Below are 26,577 nucleotides of genomic sequence, written 5' to 3'. Positions count from 1 at the left end.
TACTCAAATTCCTTAACCCTTGAGCCTCGAGGAATAGGTCAGCAGTGTCGGCGAACTCTTCCAATGAACACAACTTTCTTTCCTTCAGGAATAGCGCCAGCTTTGAGCTGCAACACGCTAAAAATTGCTCTGTGACCAGCTTGTCACGCACACCTTAAAAACTCTTTTCTGTGTTTGACATATCAAGCAACCTATCAAATTAGTTGGTCAGCCTGCACGAAAACTGCTTCGCGGTTTCCGAATCCTCAGGTTTAGAGGTTCGAAATCTCTCACGAAAACCCTCTGCCGTAAGCCTGAATCATTGGAGGAGTGCCTTTTTGACTTTCTCGTCGTCCATGGAATCAGCAGCAAGCATCCTTCCAAACACATTCAGCGCCTCTCCGACTAAACACATGCTTAATGCCGTGGCCCATTCACTGCGCTCCCAGCCTTGCCCCAAAGGTATACGCTCGAATCGCTGCAGATATGCATCCAAATCATCTCTCGTGTCATCAAAAGGAGTCATCAGCTTACTTATGCAAACTCCGGCTGGTCTAGGAGATTCTGTACCCGCTAAGGAACGGTGATCATTGTCCGCGATCTCCTCATATCCTCCCGCAACAAGCGCCTGTTTCTACAAAATAAACTCCTTCTCCCGTTCTATCCTTCTTTTCTCCTGTTCTTCTGCCTCGCGGGCTCTTCTAGCTTCTCGCTCTTCTGCCTCGCGAGCTCTTTTCTCTGCCTCGCGAGCTCTTTTCGCCTCCCGGTCTTCTGCTTCACGAGCGTCTGCGCGTGCTTGCGCCCTGTCCTCTCTCTGCCTCTTTCCCTCCTCTTCATAGAGATGCATCGCCTCTTCCTTGCTTAACCCTAGCTTGAGCGCCAGTTCTAACATTCTTGCCAAATCCATCTTTTCTGCCGTCAAGAGATCGGAAAAATCCGAGACAAAGCAAAAAATCAAATGTATCCTGGCACAGGCTCGCCACATATCTTTGTCACGGATCTCTCCGGAGAACACTCGGACCGAAAGAATGGGCTAGGCGACGGGTGTACCCACACAAACGCACAATTATTACACCCTACGTAGCACACACACTAGAACACAAAACTAACAAATCTAACACAAAGCACAAAGACTATAAATACACACGACCCGGGCACACTGCTACTAGCGTCTACTACTAGTGTTCTACTATCAGTGGTCGGCGTTTGTGCTCACGGTTGGTTCGGCGTAACTGCGGCGTTGTATGGATCCAGTAGCCGGCGTCGAGGCGACGTTCGCCGTGCTGGGGCTGGCGTCGCTGGCGGTGTTCGACGTGCTCGGGCTGGCGTCGCTGGCTGCGTCGTACAAGCTCCCAATCCAAGCGCCGGTGGAGGTGATGCCGGTGTTGTTGGCGTTGGGGCACCACCCGGTTGGGTGGCAACAGCGCTGGAGATACCCCTGGCCGTAGCAGGTGGTCGCGTCCTCAGTTGACTCCCCGGAACGGGCTCAGGCACGGCAGGCAGTCAACGATGCGATGTCGTAGAACGCGAGCTCACCGGAGCAGTAGCCGGCGTCGCTCTCTTCCAGCCAAAGTGTCCCTGACCCGCCGGAGCCTCCGCTTCTCTGCAGTTCCCCCCGGGCCTCGCTCTCACTCGCGCTTTTATAGCCTCAGTGTTAGTCCACGTATGCCTTGTCGTCGTCTTCTTCTCTTCTCCACCAATCATCTCTCTCCACCTCACCAAATGCTTCTCCACCAATCATCTCCCTCCACCTCACCGAATGCTTCTTCTTCCTCTCCTTTATTCTTCGGTTAATTCGCGTCGTCTTCTTCACACATTTTTCCTTTAAAATTTAAATTAGGCTCGTTAATATATGTGACACCTTTGCCAGCTGCATCCACCCTTTACCTGCAAACTTCTTAATCTCATCCGCCCACCTAACCTTCTGCCGCCCCCTGCTACGCTTTTTTTCTCTTGGAATCCACTCCGTTACCCTTAAGGACCAGCCGTTATCTTGCCTTCGCATTACATGCCCTGCCCAAGCCCATTTCTTTCTCTTGATTTCGACTAGGATGTCATTAACCCGTGTTTGTTTCTTCACCCACTCTGAACGCTTCCGGTCTCTTAACGTTACACCTATCATTTTTCTTTCCATGACTCGCCGCGTGGTCCTTAACATAAGCTGAACTCTTTTCGTTAGCCTCCACGTTTCTGCCCCGTAGGTGAATACCGGTAAGATACAGCTGTTGTACACTTTCCTCTTGAGGGAAATTGGTAAACTGCCACTCATGATCTGCGAGAATTTGCCATATGCGCTTCACCCCATTCTTATCCTTCTAGTTATCTCCCTCTCATGATCCGGATCAGCTGTCACTACCTGCCCTAAGTTGACGTATTCCTTGACAACTTCCAGGCTCTCGCTGCCAATTTTGAACTGCTGTTCTCTTGCTAGACTGTTGAACCTTACCTTGGTATTCTTCTTGTTAATTTTTAGACCAAGCGTTCTGCTCTGCCTGTCTAACTCATTGATCATTATTTGCAGTTCACCTCCTGAGTGACTCAGCAAGACACTGTCATCATCGAATAGCAGATTATTTAGGTATTCTCTATTTACTCTTATTCTCAACTGTTCCAAATTCAGGCCTCGGAACACCTCCTGTAAACATGCGGTGAACAGCATTGGCGAGATCGTGTCTCCTTGCCTGACACCCTTCCTTATGGAATTTTATTGCTGACTTTATGGAGGACTATAGTAGCTGTGCAGTTGCTATAGATATCTTCTAGCAATTTGTCATAAGGCTCTTCTACCCCCTCATTACGCAATGCCTGTACAAGTGTTGAGGTTTCCACTGAGTCGAATGCTTTCTCGTAATCAATGAAAGCTATGTATAGAGGTTCGTTATATTCTGCGCATTTCTCTATCACCTGATTGATAGTGTGAATAAGATCTGTTGCGGAATATCCTTTACGAAAGCCTGCCTGATCGTTTGGTTGATTAAAGTCTAACGTTGCCCTGACTCTATTAGCGATTATCTTAGTAAATACTTTGTAGGCAATGGATAGTAAGCTGATCGGCCTGTAATTTTTCAAGTCCTTGGCATCTCCCTTCTTATGAATTAAGATAATGTTTGCATTCTTCCAAGCTTCTGGTACAGTCGAGGTCATAATGCATTGCGTATACAGTGTGGCTAGTTTTTCTAGTACGATGTCCCCTCCACCCTTCAACCGATCTGCTGTTACCTGATCATCACCAGCTGTTTTTCCCCTTTTCAGTGCTTCTAAGGCTTTCTTTACTTCATCTTTCGTTACTGGCGGGATGACACATTGCTGTGCACTGCTGTCTTTCTCATTACCGCTCTGATTACATCGGCTACTGTACAGGTCTGTGTAGAACTCTTCGGCTACGTTAACTATCTTATTCATATTGCTAATGACATTGCCTTAATTGTCTCTTAATGCATACATCTGCTTTTTACCTATGCCTAGTTTCCTCTGCACCGCTTTTAGGCTACCTCCGTTCATTAGAGCATGCTCGATTCTCTCCATATTAAACTTCCTTTAGTCGCCTACCTTGCGCTTATTTATTAACTTTGATAGGTCTGTTAGTTCTATTCTGTCGGTAGGGTTAGACGCCCTAATGCTTTGGCGCTTCTTAATCAGATCTTTCGTCACCTGAGATAGCTTCCCGGTATCCTGTCGCACTGCCCTACTTCTACTGCGCACTCCGTAATTATTGATGTCAGATTATCGTTCATTGTATGAACATCAAGATCGTCTTCCTCCGTTAAAACCGAATATCTGTTTTGCAGCGCTATCCTAAACTCCTGTGCTTTTTCTCTTACGGCTAACTCGTTAATGGTCTTCTTCTTAACTAGCTTCTTCCGTTCCCTCTTCATTTCTAAACTAATTCTAGACCTTACCATTCTGTGGTCGCTACAGCGCAGATTTATGAGGACGGCGACATCCTGAATGATGTCAGGTTTAGCGCATAGTATGAAGTCGATTTCATTTTTAGTTTCACCATTGGGGCTCTTCCAGGTCCGCTTCCTGTTTTCTCTTTTGCAGAAGAAGGTATTCATGATCCGTAAATTCTTTCTATCCGCGAATTCGACTAATAACTCTCCCCTGCTATTTCTAGAGCCTATCCCATAGTCACCTACCGCATGGTCATCAGCACGCTTCTTGCCCACCTTCGCATTGAAGTCGCCCATCAGTACCGTGTACTGCGATTTTACTTTATTCATTGCAGATTCTACGTCCTCATAGAACCTTTCAACGGACTGGTCATCATGGCTGGATGTGAGTGCGTAGGCCTGCACCACTTTCAGCTTGTACCTGTTATTCAGCCTGATTACTATAGCTGCTACCCTCTCGTTAATACTGTAGAGCTCCTCTTCGTTGCCAGCTATATCCTTATTAATGAGGAATCCCACACCTAGTTCTCCTCTATCCTCTAATCCGCGGTAGCACAGTATGTGTCCGTCCTTTAGTGCTGTATACGCCTCACCTGTCCTCCTAGCTTCGCTAAGCCCTATCACATCCCATTTAATTCCCGCTAGTTCCTCGAACAGCACTGCTAGGCTAGCCTCACTAGATAAAGTTCTAGCGTTAAACGTTGCCAGGTTCAGATTGCAATGGCGGCCTGTCCGGAGCTAGAGATTCTTAGCACCCTCTGCTGCGTCACAGGTCTGACCGCCGCCGTGGTCAGTTGCTCCGCAGCTGCTCGGGACTGAGGGCCGAGGGTTAATTGGTTTGATCATAGAAGGTTGTGGCCACGTACTACACCAGGGTGGCCAAATCCTGTTCTGGTGAGAGAGTGCGTTGTCGTTGTGGTCGCGGAGATCAGGCCGCACTTCAGGCCTGGTTTTGCAATTCCATCGACACGCGGTTTTTTTTGAAAGCCAGTGGAGAATTGCGCGGCACCAGGATTCGAACCCCGGTCCCCTTGCACGCGAGGCGGATGCTCTACCCCTACGCTATCGCTGCATCACGCATTGTACTTTTCGTCTATGAATTTACGAAGTGGTTGTTGACAAATTGAAGGTGATGAACGCAGACTTGAAAAAACTACCTTTATAACTCCAGATGGATTATATGAATTCAAGGTGCTCCCATTCAGCCTCTGTCTTGCACCCGCCACATCCCAAAGAATAACGAATACTGTACTATACGTGCTCAAGTGGCAGTCTTGCCTTGTCAATTTAGATGTACTTGTTTTCTGAAACATTTACAGAGCATCTGAACCGCTTTCATTCAGTCATTCAAGCCATTCGTTCTGCAGGCTCGTCCCTTAAGCGGCTTGTCCCTTAAGCCACTTTCCTTTTGACGAGCTGAAATTTCTAGGTCACCGTGTCAGCTGTGATGGCGTACGCCTTGACCCTGAGAAGACTACTGCTTTTGCGGCGTTTCCGACACCGACCGACAAGTGCTCCCAACGCGTTGTTTGGCCCTTCGTGCTTATTACCTTCCCGGCCTGTCAGCCCATGTATCTCTTCGTCGTACCTGTCGCTCTCCGCACCGACTTCCTGAGTGCCTGTGACGATGAGCTACCTCTTGCACATCTTGGCTTCGCTCGGACATTGGCCCGAACTCGCCAGAAACACTACTGGTTAAATCTTGCGGCCACAGCACAACGGTATATGAAATCTTTTGACTACCATCACGGAAGGACGCTGCCCCCCCCCCCTAAAACCTGCCGGCTTCCTTCAACCTGTCAATCCGCCTAAAGATTTATTTCAGCAAGTAAAAATGGACATTTTAGGGCTGTTTACTACGTCATCACTGGGAGACAGGTGCATTGTGGTCACCACTGATTACTTACTAAGTGATTGCGAAACACAGGCCCTCCAGGGAGGCACAGCTGCTGAAATAGCTCAGTTCTTTGTCATGAACATCGTCCTTCACCATGGCGCTCTAGCTGATGTTATCACGAACCGCGAAACTGCATTTATTGCGCATTTATTGCAGGAAGTAATGCGGCTCAGTTGCTACACTCACAGCAGGACGACAGCCTATCATTTCCAGACGAATGGACTCACAGAGCGCTTAAACAGAACAGTGACCGATATACTCTTTAGGTAGACGTCGGCCACAAGAACTGGCATGCGGTCCCGCCCTACGACACGTTTACGCATAACAGTGCCGTGCAGGAAACTACCGGCGACACTCGCTTCCGCCTTGTTCAAGGCCGTGAAGTAACGACCATGTTAGATGCGATGCTCCTACCGCATGGACCACATGCTTCCGTCTCGGATGCCGAAGAATTTGCGCAGCTCGCTAAACAAGCTCGCTGGTTGGCCAGGCTTCGCATCCGTCAGCAACAAAACCGAAACGCCCAGTGTTACAGCCTGCGTCACATAGACGTCGAATATCATCGAGGTGACCAGGTTTCGGTGTAGAGCCCCATCCGTCAGCAAGGGCGCTCAGAAAAACTACTGCGTCGCTATTTCGGCCCCTGCAGGGCGCTCCGCAGAGTTAGTGTTGTGGATTGCGAAGTCCTCCCTGAAGGCACTGTCCACTCTTCGCGCCGTGCTGCTCAGGCTGACGTCGTTCATGTCAGCGGACTCAAACCTTCCTGTTTCCTTTAAGTGCAGTGTTTATGTTTTCGGCCCTTTCCTACCTATTTTCTCTTCCTTCTATGGGTTCTTACTTTACGTTTTATTTTATGTTGAGTCAGTTTAGAATCAGGACGATTGTTTTCTTACGGAAGAGAATAATGCGACATGCATTGTGCGAACAGTGACATCGGCGTTGCTCCCTCAATGGAAGTTCAGGACGATGAAGTGTGCGTGTGTGTGCCCTGACTACTGCTGAGCTGGCTGGTTGAGCTCTCATATTTCACCCTTGAGAACATGCAAATACATTTAATGAAAAATTACAGCCAAACACATATTATTTTCTTGAATAAGGTATTTTCTATTTTTGTTTTGTAATGATTTCTGCAGGATTTTTTCTTTGTTGGAAATTCAAGTATTCAGGCATATGCAGCTGCAGGCCATGGTTTTTATGAGAAACGATATAAACCAGTGGTCTTTGTTTTGGAATAAGCAGGCTGCAGGCCATGGTTTTTATGGGGAAACGATATTAACCAGTGGTCTTTGTTTTGGAATGAGTAGGTCGATGCTTCGGGTCTTCTCAAGTTGCATAAGTTAAGAACACTTCTGTTGTCGTCCCTTCGTCTACGTATTTGTCCTTGTGGTGCCACATCACTATGAATTCTTACCAACTCTCCCAATCTCAACCCTTTTGAAGAAAACTGGTGTTGCTTCTTAGGCTATGTTTATATTTCATAACGAGATTAAATTTGTGAGTGTCCTGTAGGAGCAGTACATTAGACGAGGAAAAAGGCTTTCGTGTATGAGCGTCCTGTGGGGCTTTGGCTACGCGACGAATGGCTTTTTTCTGCAATATGAGCAATTTGTTAATGTTAGTCTGAGATGTGTCAGTCGAAACTAGGCGGCCGTAATTATTACGAGGACCAAAGATTGCGCTGTAAAGCAATGATTTATTTTTGGCGGAAGCATCTGTCCAAATATTCACAGCATACCATAAGCTCTTGCCAGCTTCCCTGCCATGCGCTCGACGCGCGCATTCCAGTTTAGGTGCTGTCTAAAATCACTCCCAAAGTTATTGCCTCTTTTACGAGTTTTAAAGCGAAAGCTTTACTGGACGCGAACTTGCGATTTCGCAGTGGCGATGCTCCGAGGAGGCACGTGAGGTCACAACGCGCGCCTCGCCCCGGAGCCGAACCGGTCTGGCCGGGCCGGCGGCGGCTGGCACACTCCGAGCGAAATAGAGACGTGCTCCAAAACTCCGCCAGTGCAGTCAGAGTGCGCCGATGGCGCCGAACACGTCGGCGGTCAAGCGCAGTTTGAGTATAGAGGCTCTTGCTTTGGCCGACGTGACGTTGTCGTGCAGCGCGTTCTCGCGCGTAACGCCGGAGTATAAACGCGCCTTAACAGAGTCTGCGCTTAACCGCTAACCAACGTATTCGGTGGCGGTATGTATGGGAGCCAGTGAAACCTAGCGCACACTTAATGAATAAAAAAAAAACGTGCTGAGGCTCGCAATCAAACCACGGCCTTCGGCGTTTGAGGCGGAGACGCTACCACTCCGCCACGACTGCTCAAGCTTTAACCATGAATAAAGGAGCATCTTGTGAATGCACTCTTCCGAGGCAGAAGTCTCCGCGCTTTCACTACTTATATTTTGGCCTAACAGAGCTAAGCCGTTAGTAATTTTTGTTTCCTCATAACTGAGCTTCCTGTTCATATATCGACTGATAACCTTCTGTACAGCGACAGATATTAGGGCTTTTGTTTGGCAACGTTAATTTTTATGGCATTTGTTTTAGTCCACTGCGTCAATTTTGCTAGTGTACCATTTGCGGAGTGTGTGGCCATATCTATACCAGTCGACTGCAAAAAAATACTTTTGTCATCTGCGTAATTGATCTAAGCAGCAAGATTGCCGATGTTGATTATGTCTGAAATCATTTTGCGAGCACGTAGTTAACACACGAGAAAAAGAACACAAATACACAGGACCGACGCTAGTCTTCAACAGCCGTTTATTCGAAAAACATTCAATATCTACCCTTTACCTTGCATACCAATCTTTCAAGATACAAGTATTCTAGGTACAAGAAAAACGCAATCGGAACGCGAAATTTTCGAAACTATGTGCATTGATAAAGAAGGTTAGAAATGCGTCAGTAACCTGTCTGTCAATCTATCAAGAAAAGAAACGTTGTTCCTGAAACGTGGCGTTGCTACTGCGCGTAAGTGTCAGCATTTTGCGATTTCTTATGTTGAATGATTTTCGAATAAACGGCAGTTGAAGACTACCGTCTGTCCTGTGTATTTGTGTTCTTTCGTGTGTTCACTAAGCGTTAGAAAAATTATTTCAAACGCTTTCCAACTAAAACCAGTTTTCGCGCTAATAAGTGTCATTTCTGTGCAATAAGCCCTTTCTTTCATCCTGTCCGACCTCTGAATTTCTCAGCTGTGCTCATCAACCACATCGCAGTAGCAACGGGCCAGGCAAGGTGGTGTTCTTTTGCGCTCAAGAATCGGCTTATTCTTCCAGAGGTTTGTTCCTTCTTCTACCCGGCAACACCATCAACCAGACATGATTTTAAGATTATGAAGATCATGCGAGGGGAATTGTGGAGGCAAGTAAGTCACCTACACGGTATACTACGAATGCATGCGACAGCAAAGGATCCATACCCAGGAGCAAGAGAAGATATATTCAAATCGTGGAACCGTGGCGAATCTGCTAAGAGAGAGCACCTTTGGGGAAAATGTGTATTACAACTATGTGAATGGAAGAGACGCCAACAAAATAAGGGATGCCAGCAAGAGCAAGTGTTGTGCCTGGGTACGTCGGTACCCAGGGAAGTGGAAAAGGTCTTATACTCAGGTCCCACGTTCTGCACGGAGCCCAAGATGACTTCTGTCGAGCAACTGTCTGTAGTAAGAAGGATTTCCAGCAAAGCAATCGACGAGGTCAAGAGATGGTGCATTTTTGAAGGCCTCGAATGCCTTATGAGGCAAAAACCAACTCAGAAAAGTGAGTGAACCCGTAAAAGATGCTATTCAAAATCTGAGAGGTGACAATCTGATGCTACTAGTAGCGGATAAGGAGGGAAGATTTGTGGTCCTGTCCAACAGTGTGTACAAAGAAAAGGTAAAAATGACATTAACTAAGAACTTTGTAGCTCAGATGATGGCCAGCCAGAAAGCGAAAAAACAGGCCTTAAGTTTATGTAAAGAGATGGGACTGGACAGTTTGGGCAAAAATACAGGTGCCAGTAAGGAAGGGGGACTAAGCGTCGTCTTCTCCGCAAAAACATATAAGGAGCATGTGCCACCGTGGACAAATGTAACGGAGAAAGGGTCGTGGCAAGGCATCCTTTCTAGATTCTTGCATGAGAAATTCAGTCTCTTAAAAATTGAGGAGCCGTTTTTGGTTAGTAATTTCAATGAGGTAGTGGACTATCTAAAGATCCACGAAGATTCTCCGCACATTAACTCTGCCTTTTCATTAGATGTAAAAGAGCTTTTTTACTCTATGCCGCAGCGGGAAATTATGATTGCGTTGCGCGACTGCATTGAAAGTGGAACCCCATTGTCATTTCAGAATTCTAATGGCATGTCAATTGAAAGCTTTTTAAACCTTGTGTCATTTTACTTGTCATCGACAGTCATCAAGCATGAAGGTGCAGAACATGTACAGAAGGATGGCATATGCATTTGGTCCTTCATCGCCCACGTTCTTATCTGTGTCTCTTTAGCATACATTGACCAGCGCATTGCCGCGCAGATTAACACTGACAAAGTTAAACGCATTTTTTAAAACGTTGACGACTAACTTGTAGTAATGAATCTAACACAGACTGACAAACCAGACGATGTGGTGCAGAATGTGCTCTATGTTTTTAATTCTTGTAGCCTGGGTCTACTTTTACAACAATGATCCCAAACGACGATAGGCTACAGTTCCTTTATATATGCATTAGGTTTGAAAAGGCACGTGTTTGTTGGATGTATCAGCCGAGTACCAAAAAAGTTCTCTGTTATCAATCAGTGCGCTCTAAACTTCTCAAAAGGGGTATTGCCATGAATGCCTTCCGCGCTGCTCTCAATAAGTCGCGCAAGCATTGCATCACCGAAGTTTGACACTGCAAAAGGTTCGCTTAGAGAACGCCGGGTTTCCAGAGGAAACTGTGACATCTGTTACGGAAAAGCTGTTGAAAGAGGTGAGAACTGGGAGACAACAAAACCGTGAAGATCCCCAATGACGGACTCAACTTGTGGCTATGCCGGATGTGCACAACATGTCGCAACGTCTAAAAAAAGTGGAGAAAGTGTGGCGTCGATCTTGAATTGACTGCCCCGAAGGAACTTTTGCGCTTGTGCCCCCTTTGTAAATGGCGAGGAAAGGAAATCAATGTGCACTACGAACAACCAAAACAAGTTCGTACCATGCAAAATCCCGCTAACTTTTGGCAACGCTTATATTGGGCAATCAGGATGATGTACAAATGAACGGCTGAGAGAGCACCGCTTGGAAACGGAATCCATATTTTTTTTTAATTGGTTTTTGGGGAAAGGAAATGGCGCATTATCTGTCTCATATATCGTTGGACACCTGAACTGCGCCGTAAAGGAAGGGACAAGGGAGGGAGTGAAAGAAGCGGGGGCAATCTCGCTGCGCACTGGAAACGCTTTCTTATCGAATGGTATCCTGTCGACCCTGAACCTGTGCCTTGCACACCAATCTTTCAAGAACAAGTATTCTAAGTACAATTAAAAAGCAATCGGAATGTGAAAGTTTAGAAGCTATGTGCATTGACAAAGAAGGTTCGAAATGCGTCAGCACCCCGTCTGTCAACCTATCAAGAAAAGAAATGTTGTTCCTGAAACGTGGCCTTGCTACTGCGCGTGTGTTGTGTCAGCATCTTGAGATGTCTTATATTGAATGTTTTTCGAATAAGTGGCAGTTGAAGACTAGCGTCTGGCCTGTGTATTTGTGTTCTTTGTCTCGTGTGTTCCCTAAGCGCTAGCAAAATAATTTCAAACGATTCCCAAATAGATCACGTTTCCACCTTACTAATTTATTGTGTCATTTTTGCAAATATTGAAGGGTGGCGAGCCCAGTATGCTATTCTGTGGTACACGTGAGTTAACATTTTTACAGAAGAATGGGATTCTTTAATTACAACGGATTGTTTAAGATTATTTAAATGTAACTTAAGAAGCTCACCAGAAATTCCATGAAGACCATAGTGCTCTTATTATGTAGATAAAATGATATGTTCAATCTTGTCGAATGCTTTCGAGAAATCGATGAGAATACCTAGTGTCTGTTTATTAACCACAAATGCTCCTAGTATTTTTTTTACTTTTTGTGTTAATAAGGCTAACTCAGTAGACAAGCATCGATGTAACCCAAAGTAGTTGATAGTACCATGCGCTTATCGCGGAAAGAAGTGATTTGTTAGCAAATAATCTTCTCCAGTTCCTTGGAAAAAAACTGGAAACACAAAGATGGGTCGGCAGTTTGAAAATTGTTTTTGTCGCTTGATTTATGTACAATTCTTTACCACACTGCATACTTTCTGGGAAGGTAGTATTGAGTAAACATGCATTGAGAATGTGACAAAGATCTGGTGTCATTAGATCTAGAACGAATTTATTGAAGATTAATTTGAAGATCATGATGTTCCTGGCTTTCCTATTTGCTAACGACATGAAAGTAGAGTTGCTTTCATCACAAGTTTTCAGTAAAGAAAATGCCGTTTTAGTGTGAGCTGCACCTATGTATTTTTTAATTTCGTCGCTGTCGAATATGGCACTGTCAGAGGCAAGATTGGTGAATGATTTTTTAAACCCGTCTGCAAGATCCTTGCCTTCTAGTATTTGACCATTTGCAGTTGAAGTACTTGACTGTATTGTGTACCAGAGTTTAATAGTTTCTTAAGTTCGCACCATAAAACATCAGTATGTCTAGCTCAGCGATTGAAAAGGTTCATAAAATATGCGCCAATAGGCTGTGACAAAATGTCAATTTTTAAAGCAGAGAGATAATCCAAGTTCCTTCTTTTTACAACATTTGTGTATAAATGTTCCTTTAGAATAACCGTTTTGAAACATTCACCTGTCATCCAAGGCTTGTTTATTTTTTTACTTCTTTTACTGTATTTAACCTAAACATCTGTGATAATATGACCTAAAAAGGTTTGGAAGATTTTATATGCTAGCTGAGCGGTACTGCATGAAAGACTGGGTTCCAATTTAGTTGGCCTATTGCGCTTCTAAATTCTCCAAGGGTTCTAGAATTGATTTCTGTAAAAGTATAAGGCTCGGGCTTGTGTACCCTTCGTTTGAGAAACACATCACTTTCGGGTATCGTGTAAATAGGAGTTATTACTTAAGCCGGTGAATATTCTGCCCGAATTAACACAGTCACTCACATTCTTTGTCACAAATAAGTCTGAAAGGCTTTCTGAGTGAAGGGCGATTCGTGTTGGCTAAGTTATGACGTTTCAAAAATAAAATTAATCAAGAAAGATTTGCAATTCACGCGAGGCGGCTGTGCTATATAACATGTTAATATTGAAGTCGCCAGTAATAATGACATGCAACTTATTAAATGCTGTAAAATTCAACATCTTTCTTGAAAAGCTAGAAGAAACTGTTTAGGTTTCCGTTTGGGTCACTGTTAATCACAGAACAAAATTTTGCTTAGAGCCGTTATAACCTTGTACCGTTATAAACAAGATTTCCGAAAATTGAAGGTGACTGTGCTTCATTAGGCTCACTGAAAACACAATTTGAATACGTCTAGTGCCTTGCCGAAAACAATGCGAGTCAGGTGGTTCATATTTTCCAAAGTCTCCATGACTCCGCAGATCGTGCTCGTCGTTGTAATTTGCTGTCTTTGTGCTCAAAGACACCAGCCAGGAAACGTTAGCGAAATGAGAAAAATTACTCATAGAACTCTGCAGTACTACCATCAGGAGGAGGAGGAGGAGGAAAGGTAGCCAGGTTAACCGGAAGAATAACCGGCTTGCTACCCTGCAAGGGGGAAAGGACTGAGGGGATTAAACGATGAAGTAGAAAAGAAAGTAGCAGAAAATTGAAGAAGCCACTATGCAAAGCGTTCGGTAAAGTCAAACCCTATCGTGCAGGCCAGAAGTTCTTAAGATGCAGAGAAGGGCACTGTAGGCCTTCACCACCGATGATCGCCGCGGCCAGTGGCCGAAAATCTCCATTTACGTCAGTGGGCGTGGGCCGAGATGCTCATGTGTGCGGCAGGGAGACTGCCTTTCGGCACTGTAGGCGGGGCATTCACAAAGAACGTGGGCTATAGTCTCGTCACACCAGCAGATGGCAGATACAGGGCTATCAGACATACCGATTAAAAAAGACCAAGGGTTGATGAAAGCTGTACCAAGCCAGAGGCGACACAGGAAAGTTGCTTCACGACGTGGTAGTCCGGATGGAAGCCGGAGCTTGAGAAATGGGTCCAAGGATTTTAAAGGCGAATTCCTAAATTTGCCTGAATTCAACGCGGCAAGCGAGACGTCCCGCGATAGTGGTCTAAGGCTATTGTGGGAACAATGAATAACTGAGCAAAAAGCACGGGACGATTCGACGAAGAGAACTTTTTTCGGCACCTTGCAAGCTGTCGCGTTTGTGAAATTTAGAGTAGATAGGCAAAAGAAGATTGAGTGTAGCCGCTAACCACAGGAATAAGTTTGTGCACTGTAATCTATGTAATGTAATCTATCTGAATGTAATCTATCAGATTCCGCTGAGTTGTGGTAAGGTGAACGTCGGGCAAACTGGCCGCTTCCTCAATATTGGATTAGTAGAGCATGCAAATTCCTTAGCTGATTATATAGGGCAGCATCTGCCTGAGCATCGTAAGACCTGCAAGCATGACGACAAAGATTGCACTCCCGCTTTTCGGCAGGACAAATGTTATCGGAAGCGCGAGAGATTAGAAAGAACATGATGTTATCGAAGCCTTGGAAATCGCGAGATTAGTACCTGACAAAAGTGTTAGCGAAGCTTCCATACACTTGTACCGCAAGGAGTTGAGTTTCTTGGATTGGCGAGTTGATTATGGCTTTTGTCTGTGTGGATGGTGCGCATGCGCTTGGTTGTCGAAGGGAAGCATTGGTGCAATAAACCAGTTGTTAGTCTGCGCTTGTCCCATTTGGGTCTTCTTCCTTGTCCCGCCTTTTTTGAGCAGTTATTCATTGTTGCAATAATGTCGTACCAACAAGCCCTTCACCGCACTCTTCTAGGTCTATGGTTCTCGAGATGGGGATGGACACACAATAGCCCTCATGGTGAGCAGTTTGTGTGGCCTCGTCTGCGTTGCGGTTGCCTGCGATGCCGCTGTGTCCTGGCAGCCATTGGTACACAATATCGCGCCCTTTAATGGTGGCGGTGTGGTGAAGGTCTCGGATTCCCGCGACCAGTTTGTTATGGACTCATGACGAAGAGCAGATTGTAAGGCTTGGGGGGTTTCCTTTGAATTAGTGGAACCAGACCATTGCGAGGGTATTTCTTCACTGATATGCTCAATGGCAACACGAATTGCAGCAAGTTCTGCACCAGTCGATGAAGTCCTGTGTGACGTTCTCACTTTTTTAGCTATGGTCCTTACGGGGATGACCACAGAGCCCGACGAACTGAAAAAGTCACCGAGCCGTCGGTCTATACTTGAAGTCGGTGTCTGTGTTTCTCATGCAAATATTCTAGAGTGGTCTGTTTTAATGCTGTTGTTAATAAATCAGGCTTCTTTTTGTTGCACGGTATGGAAAGAAGCACACGATGTTGGTGGAGACCCCATAATGGATAAGACGGTCGAGAGGCTGGTGTAAATAGGGCTGGTAGAAAGTCGCGATGGGCATAGATAATGCATAGAAAAGGAACCAGCGAAAATAGACGCAAGACAAGAACAAAGGAGGCACACACCACAACGCTGGACTTACAACTGATTTATTGCGATGAAAAATCGCTCATTTTAAAGGAATTTCCTGCCTGCGCACCCACCCTACAGACAATACACTTCGCGCACCACATGATGACATGCCTACTATAACGATAAAAACTTGTACTCCTTTTCAGTGATAATCACAGACGGCTCGCTGACGCATTTCTGCTTATTCTTTCTGATCATGAATGCCTCCAATAGCTCACGCTCACGTTTAGATTTCCCCCGCCCGATAATGCTGGCAATGCGAAAACTAGGAGAACATTTGCAGTCCTTTACATGTAAGGCTAGATTGCTGCCTGTGCCTGTGCCCAAAGTTGTGCGATGTTGCCTCAGGCGCTCATTTAAGCATGCTCCAGTTTGGCCTATGTAGATTTTCCCGCATGACAATGGGATTGAATACACCACGCCCACTGCGCATGTGGTGAACATAGTCTGGTGTTTCGTGTTGCAAACACCAGTTCTTTCGTGTTGCAAACACCAGATAATTTTCGCAAACAATTTACGCGGCCGGTTAGCAGGAAGAGTGTCAAGATGGTGTGCGGGAATTTGAGAGAGGTGACGAATATGTGCTTTCAAGGTTTCGATTGTTACACAGGCTTTCACTGGATTCTCCTGGGCGATGTGTACTGTTGCGGCTGTTGACGCGCATTTCGGCTGTCCTAGGCACTTCTGGAGTGCTCGAGCTTGAACACTTTGTAGACACCGTATGTTCGTTTTCATCAAGTTTCCTAGAGCATTGATGCTGTACCGAAGGAAACCCATAAATAATGCGGTGTACAGCTAGAGCTCTGAGGGGCAAGCTTTGCTTTTTACTCACGAATTGACAAGAGACAACCGCATCCAGTTTTTAGACCTAAATTTGCACTTCACAGATGACCATGTGTGCTGGTCTAAGAGCCCACGGTCAAACAAAAGTGTACTGCCTCTTAACTCATTAGGGTCCATCGTACTTTTAAAAGTACCGTTAAATTTTGAAAGATTTCAAAACTAAACATTGAATTCTTGCTTTTCAATTGAGTAATGCTTTTGTCACCAGGAGGTAGGCCGATACCCCATAACTACGAAGGCGCGTTTCCTGGCCCCAGTATGTCATCTCTAAGTGGCGCAAGTTCAGGGTAGTTGTTTCGCGCCAACTACATCGTTAGTCGTTTGCTTATAGTTTTCTTGCGGCCGCGTTTATGTACATATTATGCTAGTTTTAAATATACACAGCACGAAAGACAATACTAAATAGTGAATGCTTCCAATTTCCCCCATCTTTCAATTCTTTTGCCCTGTAATGAAGTATATGCTGCTGTACTTTTTATAGTACGCTGGGTCTGCCTGTATGCACAATGGCGCTTATCTGTTCCGGGTCATAGATCTTATGATTCCTACGCTTTTTTTTAAAGAAACCATTTTGTCTGCCCAGCTAGGTCTTAGACTTCTTTTACTTGTCGCTTGTTACCCTGATTATAACGTTCACGTGGCTTTAACTTGTAATAAAGTTTTGATTATAAGAACTGGATGCAGTGCAGTGCAGACGGTCACTGAAAGCATTTGACAAATACTGGAAAGTCCTCGAGCCCTGTAAAGTAAGCCCTTAAAGCGCGTGTTCTCCTAGCGTTGACTGAGGTGATTTCAACGCTTAATCAGCATTTCATCTTTCTGGGCATTTTTTTTTGTTTGTCAAGATATTCTAACGCGCCGCCGGAGTGAAGTTCGGGCTACAGTAACTATTCGCCAAAAACATGGCTTTAGAAGTGTCCACTCGGTCCAAAGAAATGAAATAGAAACAGCGAGGAGAAATTGGCTTTTTTTTCAATCGCGTATGTTACGTGATTTTACTGAAGTAAGGACAGCAATGTAGTCACTATGACCCGAAAATATGACAGCGTTGAGCCAACCTTTATTGAAAAGCGGTTGTCGCATACACCGCTCGAAAAATTTCACTTTTAGCAGCAAGATGTTTTTCTTTTTACAATACCTGCGTGGCAGGTGTTGCATATCCGGATCAAACTGTCAACAGATATTAGATAGGCATAAAGGCCAAATGTGGTGTTGGCTATTGTCGACAAGAAAGCTCAACTTTACATATGTGGACGCCTGGACAATGTACCAAATTGCTGGACACGAGAGTGTGTAGCATTTTTGCTTCCGTAAGAAGGGTTACTCATCATTATCTACGCCTCGACATGCAGAAACCAGCCGTTTGCAGGCTCACTCATCTCTCATGCTTCTTTCAGGAAGGAGAAAACTTCGAGCACAAATTAGAGAACCAACAGTGGAGACAGTAGAGGCAGAAAAAATTCAAGAAGGCCTGCGAGAAATGTTATATTACCCAGTGCAAAAATCACGGATATTAAAAAAATCACGCCGTGAACTAGAAGTGGAGCAAAGTAACCACTTGTGCTATGCTAATGACCCAGCGTACTATAAAAAGTACACCTCGGTAACTTCGAAACTAATAAAGGAATCTTGACGAAATTTCAGAAACCTCAATTGCGTCATAAGGCAGCTTTATGCGAGAAAAATGGAAAACAAAACCCGCATTTAGATTTTTCTTTGTCTCTTATGGGTTGAAAGTGCCCAGTATAAGCTAGTGAAACGTTGCATTATTATGTCTAGCTGTCCATCTGCCTTGCAGAAGTCTTGTTGCCAAACTATGTCATCTTGTTTTTAAGGTTAAGTGGAACGCCTTCTTTCAGCTGGTTGCCGCCAATTTGTTATCCTCAACAACGCCGCGGTCAAGCGCCTCAGATGCTTCTGATGTTGAACTGACGACACCAGATCCATCATGCTATCAATACACGAACTTTCACGCCAAACTTGGACCATCTCGGTATATTTGCTAGCTCGCCAGGTACCACACAATTCGCGTAAGTACCATCGTTTCTATGAGTTCGCCCACGCAACTAGCCAATGCAATTGGACGGCACGGTCCTAGGTCAAGCGGCGATTTTCCAGATTTTCCAGACCGGAACCAGAAGAGTTGATTTCCATGCGTCCGGAACTGTACCCGCACACCATGAGTGGAAATGGTCTAAAATTGCACGTCGAGCCTCCTGACCAAGATTTGCAAGAGTGGAATACGTTACTTCATCGGGCCCCGGAGATGAAGACCGTCTGCCACCGGCCATGACGGCGTCTAATTCTTCCATGAAGAAAAAAAGGTCCATTCTAGAATCCCTAGAATTTGGCACTTCACAGCATTTCAGCGTTGCGGATGGGTTTCCGGGCTTGCTATCCTTGCGCAAATGTCTTCACCAATCTCCGCTTCGCTACGTCGTTGGCAAAGTGTGAGGAACTTGAATGGTTGGAACTACTGAGATGCTCTTAGACTATGAACCACACTCCAAATGCGTGAGAGAGGCTTTCGCGGATCCAGCGATTAACAGAATGGCTTCCAGCGGTCAGCCTGCAAGATCTGAATTCTGCGTTGGATATTCTTCTGCGTGCGCCTGGTATCTCATAAGTCGCCCAGCGACTTTGTGCGCCGGTATCTTCTTTCTGCTCTTCGTGTCGAAGTGGTCGGAGGCGCTGTAGCTCGGCTTCGAAGTCTGTGAACTTTGGAATTCGAGTAAAGACACATCTCGCGTTTTCCACAGCCATCTTAATGCGCTCTTCAATGCTATTTGTAATGTATTGTCTGCAGGCGACTTCCATAGGGTTTTAAACATAGACCAGTCTATGCATTGCAAACGTTTGAATTTGCATCTAGCTAGGCCTGGAACGATAATATATGGGGATGTGGTCACTTTCTTGCGTGTCTACAAGAGCAAACCAGCGGACGCGTCTCGCAAGAAACCGAGACGCAAGCGCGAAGTCCAGACGGCTGCTCTAAGAGAGCCCGCGAATGCATGCTAGGGAACCGTCGTTAAGGCATTTTAGGTCGTGGTCAGAGGCGGAACAGACAAAACTTCTTCCGTTCGAATTCATCCTGATGCCTCCCCATATGGCGTGGTGAGCATTAAGGTCACCAGTGACGATCGAAGTCTCAGGTGTTACAACCAGCAAGCCCCTCAGTCTGTTGGCGTCAAACCGTGTTGTTGGAGATAAGTACGCGCCCACAAGCGTAAATGTCAGGGAGCACCTTTTCATCGTTAGACAGATGTAGTGGTTATGGTTGTGAGGGGAGAACCATATGCTGCACATAAGTAAGCTCCCTTTGAATGTAGAAGATGGCCTTGCTATTTCCCCTGTGCGTGGAGGATGAAAACGCATCAGAGCCAGAAATTTGGATGGGCTTTTGTAAACTGGGCACACTACTAACAAGGATTGGAAATATGCATTTATATTTTCATATCTACAGTGCTAAAGACTGGAGGGAAAAGAGCACAAACGTCATACAACAGAGCGCGGACGGACAACTGATCTTATTGGACGGCCAACAAGTTTTTATAATTATTGGTTACCAGAAAAGAAGGAAAGCACAAAAACATCGGAAAAGACATGCACGGAAGTAACTAGTGCCGGCGGAAATGTGGCATGTGTCAGATCTCTTAATCAAGATAATTCGTTTCTTTTTGTGGCAATGCTATTGAAGGCGCGCTTATAGAAAAATCCTGCAATCTTGCAATCTTCGGTGCCTCAATTATTTTTCTTGTCAGAGCGTCACGATGTTTTCCTAACACGCTGCATTCTCTGTACAGCGGTTCACAGGCTTCATTATCACTTTCTTCCGTTGCTTCTGTTTTGCAGCCCTAAAATGTTTGGCTACGTGGCCTGAAGTGGCCACACGTGTGACATTGTCTTGATGCTCTTTTAATGTTCTGTTGAGACAGCGGCCCGTCTGTTCAACATACCTCTTCCCATAGAACAGGGACAGAGAATAGACGACCTCTTCTTGACAGGTAACTAAACTTTCACCGTGCCTAACTGAACACCCGCACGGTTCAAAAGTTCAGCCATTTACCTTCTTGCACATGTTAGTTTCTTTGGCGCTGAGAACACGACATGAACACCCGCATACTTTCCAATCCCTCTAAGGTTGTGCGAAGTCTGATGTAGGTACGGCACGACAACAACCTTTGTTATCTCTTTTTGCCTAATGCAGTCGCTTATGTTTGGAGCTTTTAAACTTTTTTGCAGTTTTACTGCTACTGAACTCAGAACTTTGAGCGGGTACCCAGCCTTGGTTAGGCGATTGAATTGTATGCCAAAGCTTCATTCCATGCCCTGTTCACAACACTTTTTAAAAACATTATTAAAAACATAGTGAGCAATGGCTCGTTTTACCAGTTTAGAATGGGCTCATTTGTACGGAAGGATGGGCTTTTTAGCTCGGGGCTCGTAAGACCAACAGACATGGGAAGGAGTGAAATGCAATGATGAATCCAAGAACCTGACGAAATCGTGAAGTAGTGTTTCATGAGTTAATGACAATGGCTCAAGGTACTCCACGAATACTGCGTACACATTTAAAAACTGCTGCTCTTATTAGAGGTTATGACTCTGTAAAAATACAAAGTAGTCGTCTACAAATCTGAAATTGTGGCGCACGCGAAAACCTTCTAGACGATCTTCCAACGTGCGAAAAACCAACTCGCCCAGCATACTGTACTGTATTTGTAGAAGCATCCATTTTCCACTGAAAAATGGATGCTTCGCAGATTTCTCTTTCAAATGTTATGACAGGAGAGCGATTGTGTATTCTTATAGAAAGCTGCAAGGACTGAATTTTTCGCGCCCAGTACGCCCAATGATTCCGTGCTGCTGGCGAGTGAAGGGTAAACAGCATGACACGCATGGCGTTCCTAAAGGACCTCAAGATGGCAATCACATGCACTTCCTCCCCTAGGAAAGCGTCTCTGTCTTGGGCTTGCTCCGCTGTAGGCGTGGGAGAGTGGTGGCGTGGTGCCTGCTCAGACACAGTGGTCGAGCGTGGCCGCCGCAGTGGTGGCTATGTCACCTCTGAAGCACTCGTTCCGGCTTCACCATTCACCGGGCTTACATTACCTAGTGGAAGGGGAGGACAAGTAGCGTGAGCGATGGGGCTTCCCTGCCGCTGTCAGCCGCTTGTCTAGTAGATCGTCGGCGACGGGAACGACGCCGACGCACCGTAGCTGGGGCCTCTCTGTGGGTTGAATGGTCTCGTACCATTTGCTCCAATACCGCCCGTTCTTTCTTCAGGCGGGTACAGAGTTTCGAAGAATTATCATGAGGGCCACGCCAGTTGGCGAACTTCAAAAGAGTAGCGCGGCATTTGTCACCGCTATGTGGCTCAGAGGAGCAGGGGCACGCTAATGTGTTATTGCAAACACCACTGACATGCCCAATTTTCATGCACTTCTGACACTGGAGCAGCTTCGGGACGAATGGGTGAGCTCCATGTCGAAAGTGGCCAATTTTCACATGATATAGAATGCATGATTTAGTAGAGTGGAGAGCTGGGCGAGTCGGTACATGATTGAAGAAGGAAACCAGCGCAAAAGACGAAGACACAGGAACAAGGAACACAGGACAGGAACACAGGAACAAGGAACACAAGGACACAGGACAGGAACACCGAGGCACTGAACCTTGGTAATTTCGATACTGTTCGTCGCTGGTTTAATCAGTGTCGGCAGATCGGAGTGAGAAATGGTAGCGTCGATGTCGTAAATGTCGCCAGCGGTGTTGCCATTGTCTTCAAGAACAAGAGAGCGGACGGGGATGTTTCCGATCTTCTGTTGGGTTTGACGGACTTCATTCGTATGTCCTGCGGGCCTGCTATGATGTGATTGCTAACTATTTAGGGATTTTGTTCAACATACCCATTAAAACCAGCTCTCTTCCTGAGGAGTGAAAAATGGCTAATGTTTGGTTTATGGTTCATGGGGGTTTAAGATCCCAAAGAGACTCAGGTTATGAGGGACGCCGCAGTGGAGGGCTCGAAAAATTTCGACCACCTGGGGTTCTTTAACGTGCACTGACATCGCACAGTACACGGGCCTCTATGATTTCGCCTCATCAAAATTCGACTGCCGCAGCAAGGATAGAGAAAATGGCGAATGTAGTTCCTATTCACAAAAGTGGCTCAAGGAATAGTGTCGCTAATTCCAGGACCCTAACTTGTATTTGTTGCAAATTAATGAAGCACATCATTTACAGTTCCATGATGAAACACTTCGAAAGCAATAAATTCCTCACCGATTCCCAACATGGTTTCAGGTCTGGCCGCTCATGCATAACCAAATTAACCGAATTAAGTCATGATATTTTCTCTGCTCTCGACAGCCACAAGCAGGTAGACTGCGCATTTTTAGAATTTAAAAAGGGAAAGAGATATCGTTCTGGTCTGGAAGAAGTTCGTCTCCCTCTTGCGAAATAACCTCAATATATCAACTGAACCAATGGACATCAGTCAGGCACGCCGCGTAGGCCGTTTTGACAAGAATAAGATCAGACCCATAAGAATAAAACTCGCACATTTTAAAGTAAGCGAGCAAGTCATTACTAACGCGAAGAATTTTAAAGCGATCAACTACAGCATTTATGAGGGTACTAACGCAAAGAATTTTAAAGCGATCAACTACAGCATCTTTGAGGGTACTAACGCAAAGAATTTTAAAGCGATCAACTACTGCATCTCTGATGGCTGTTTTCTCAACACTCGTATGGCCCGTAAGAACTTCATCCAATTTGCGAAGAGCCAGAAAGAAACATTCACCCTCCATCACAACACCATGACCATTGGAAATGACACAAATACATTTGATCATGCGTCACAGCAGGTAGTGCCCCGCACCCCGTAGCTATCGGCTTGTCACCAATATAAAGAGCTTTCCAACCCAATTTCATATCTTTACACTAACATCAGAAGCCTCCTGCCGAAACGCGATATACTGGCTAGTAACATTTGCACAACGGAATGCAACACAGTGATACTAACTGAAACCTGGCTAAATGAATTAATATGTAAGAACGAAGTACTGGCCATATTTCCTGACTACAATGTTTTGTGCCGCGACCGCATAGGCAAATGAGGGGGCGGCGTCTTGATAGCCATTCATCCCAACCTTCACTGCTACAGCTGCTGAAAAGTAGGGTCACCTTAGAATCATTATTCATCTGCTCTAACGCCTTATTACCTCCCACCGTAATCTGTGCTTGTTATCGTACCCCCGATAGCGACCCTTCCTTTATCCCTCTACTTCCAGCACCCTTCACACGGCAACCACGAAGCTTCCACATGCCACTATTTTCGTGCTAGGTGATTAACTTCCCCTCAATTGACTGGATTAACCCGTCTGAGACAACAACAAATTTCTCTCACTGCGGTTTCATCAATGTGCGCCAAACCTTCGCTTTAAACCAGCTTATATACTATAAAACAAGGCAAACTGTCAATCATCAAGCATCCTTCATCTAATTTTAACGTCGCACCCGGAATTCCTGTATTCGCTTTCTTATTTGCCAGGACTGAGTGAGCATTCAGTAAGCCGCACCACATTTTTCAGCCACGTGCCCAAACCATAGAAAGCAACCAAAACAATCACACTTTACTGTACAGGGGGTTACACTAGGATTAACCAAGAACTCGAAGCTTCTACTTAATGATGAATAAGGCACTCCCGAGAGTACTGGGAACTCTTCAAAAACAAAATGCATAGCCTCAATAAAAGATGCATTCCTGCAATTACCCTAACCGAGCGCCTGGCATCGCCGTGGTTCGGTAATAAACTTAAGCGCCTTAACAAAAGAGGCTTTTTCGATCCGCCGCACGAACTAAGAACCCGAACACATGGAAAGAATAATATGATGCTGAAGATCTTATACCTGAGAAGTTCTCAAAGCCAAGAATTTATTTTTACATCTAAATTTCCCAACCCCTGTCAATTCTGAAAATACATCAATCCTATCTCGAACAATGAGCTAACACTTTGCGACGATGATAACAAACCAATCGCGGAGCAAGACGTTACAGATCTCAAATTTAACCTTAAGCTTTTTTTCACTCGCGAACCAGATGGTGACGTTCCTGATTTCCCGTCCGTGCCTGATATTTCTTATGACCCTAATGGTACGGTAAAAATTAGCGACTTTTTGAAACTAACGTCATCAGCAGGTATCTACGTCTTTAGCGCAGAAGTACTCAAAAACACAAAGCATGCTACTAGCGTCATATTGTGCGATATATTTCGCCAGTCTCTTTCCTCAGGTGTCATACCATATCACTGGAAAGTGGGCAAAGTCATTTCAGTTCTAAAACAGGGCCCATCGTCTTCTCGTCATATTTACCGACCCATATCCATCACTAGCTTGGTCCGTCGCCTCCGCTGCCAAGTGACTGCCGACGCGGTTATGTTTTCCTTTTGTCAGGAGCAGGGGAAGACAATGGTCACGTGGTTAAGTCCAGAGCGCCTACACAGCGTTGTGCGCACCGGCGTCAGTTCTGCCTTGCCTTTGAAAAACGCAATGCGTGGGCTCGTGGGCCTGTGAAACGAGCAAAAGATGAGCGCCGTCCGCCGCCTGCACTGCCAAGGATTCTACCTTAAGCAGGAGACACATGCCCGGCAGCGTGTCCGGCGCGCCACTCCGATCGACGTTCCCGAACTGCTGCCCCACTGTAAGCGGGGATACACGAAACGGCGAGCACAGGCGCGCCGCCTCTCTCCAGATCCGCCCACAGCCGGTGCCAGCTTGCCATCGCGCAGCAGTGTCTCGGTGTATACACTTCACTTCCGCCCAGAAAAGACAAAACAGCCCTGCTAAAAGACATACTGCTATATTTTAGCAGCGATAAAGCATGCCTGCGCAAGTAGCGAGCTTTCGGCAAAGGCGCCGCGCACGGGGCTGTCGGGCAACAAACGGCGGTGCTGCCTGGCTGGCCTGGTCTTCGGTAGGGCCTATAGCCTGTTTCGCTTTGAAGCAGCACCGGACGCCCCTTCGGAAGTAGCCTATGCTCTAATAAAAGGCTCACTAACTTGACATCACTTTAGTTGTTCACGGCATTATCTCATAATATAACTTAAATATTTTCGGTTTAAGTAGCGGAGCTAGCGAACGCTAGGCTAGCCACACCGCCAAGGCGGGAAGCGGCGCTGCAAAGCTGCTGTGGCACGAAATTTGATTTCATCGCAGTCATGGAGGAAGGAAAGAAGAAAATCAGGAAGACTGCCTGCTATGTTCTAGCAACGGCATTATGCCCTGCGCGAGAGCCGAGCTTTCGGAGCGACGCCGCCCACAGGCGACGAACTTGTCTGCTGCCTGGCTACCAAGGTCGTCGCTAAGCCTAGCCAGTTTCACATCGATGCCACCGCTTAAGGCGTTTCGGAAAGGGCCAGCGCTTTTATTATGCAGGTATTGCTATCGCCGCCGCTTTATTGTGAACCCCGTCTCATAACAAAAGATAGATATGCATGATTTGCGCGCCGCCTTCAGCAGAGGAGCTAGCAGTACGCCAGGCGAGCAGCAACAGCAAAGCGACTATAGGAAGAAATCTGCTTGTATCGGAGTTACCACTTCCACCAGCCTCGGTATTAACCAACGATTGTCAAAAATGACTTACTTGTGACATTCCGCTATCCCAGGGCGTGTTATGAACGTGAGCAAACAATACTAGCGCATTTTTCAGGCGCCGGCCGGCCCCGAGAGGAGCACTCCTGCGTCATCATGACGTTGCGCTCTCCGCGCTCGCATTGGCGGCCGCTGCCCGCCGGAGCGGCACGCCGGAACTTCGCCGGTCGCGGTGCGCCGGACATACCTGCGCGTTTTGGTGCATCCAGCGCTTTCCGGCTGGCTGGCTTGCCGGCTTGCCGGCTGGAGTCGCCGGACGCGGCGAGGCGGACCATATTCCGAGCGCTCACTGGACATGAGTCCCCGCCTTTAGTCGGGCGGATTGTTAAATGAGACATGGTTTGACCGAGCGCCTTTTGTTTTTGTTTAAGATCACCTAGTGCACTCACAACTTCGGCGTGTCTCGAGTGAAATTTATGTGACAAGTCGCTCATTGCTGCAAGCAGTTGGCTAAATTTATACTAGCGTCACCAGGTCGCCCGAGATTCACCTGCACATCTCAACAAACAACTACTATTCTTGACACTGGTACGCAGTGATAAAACATTGCCATAACAAACTTGGTTCATAGTTTATTGGGGTTTAGCGTCCAAATGCGACTCAAGCTCTGAAAGACGCCGT

The 26,577-nt window shown here is 46.1% G+C and overlaps 1 protein-coding gene across 1 annotated transcript in view; it reads right to left on the bottom strand.

The window, feature by feature from the left end:
* Positions 1-26,077, bottom strand: part of LOC144096767 (uncharacterized) — a 115,497-nt gene extending 89,420 nt beyond the window's left edge. The window contains exon 1 of the mRNA XM_077629646.1: positions 25,949-26,077. The gene's annotated coding sequence lies outside the window, so the exon portion shown is untranslated. The remainder of the gene's footprint in view (positions 1-25,948) is intronic.
* Positions 26,078-26,577: the final 500 nt, after the last annotated feature.

The sequence above is a fragment of the Amblyomma americanum genome, chromosome 7, assembly GCF_052857255.1.
Source record: "Amblyomma americanum isolate KBUSLIRL-KWMA chromosome 7, ASM5285725v1, whole genome shotgun sequence".
Taxonomy (NCBI): Eukaryota; Metazoa; Arthropoda; class Arachnida; order Ixodida; family Ixodidae; genus Amblyomma; species Amblyomma americanum.
This window is presented reverse-complemented; position numbering and strand designations above follow the sequence as displayed.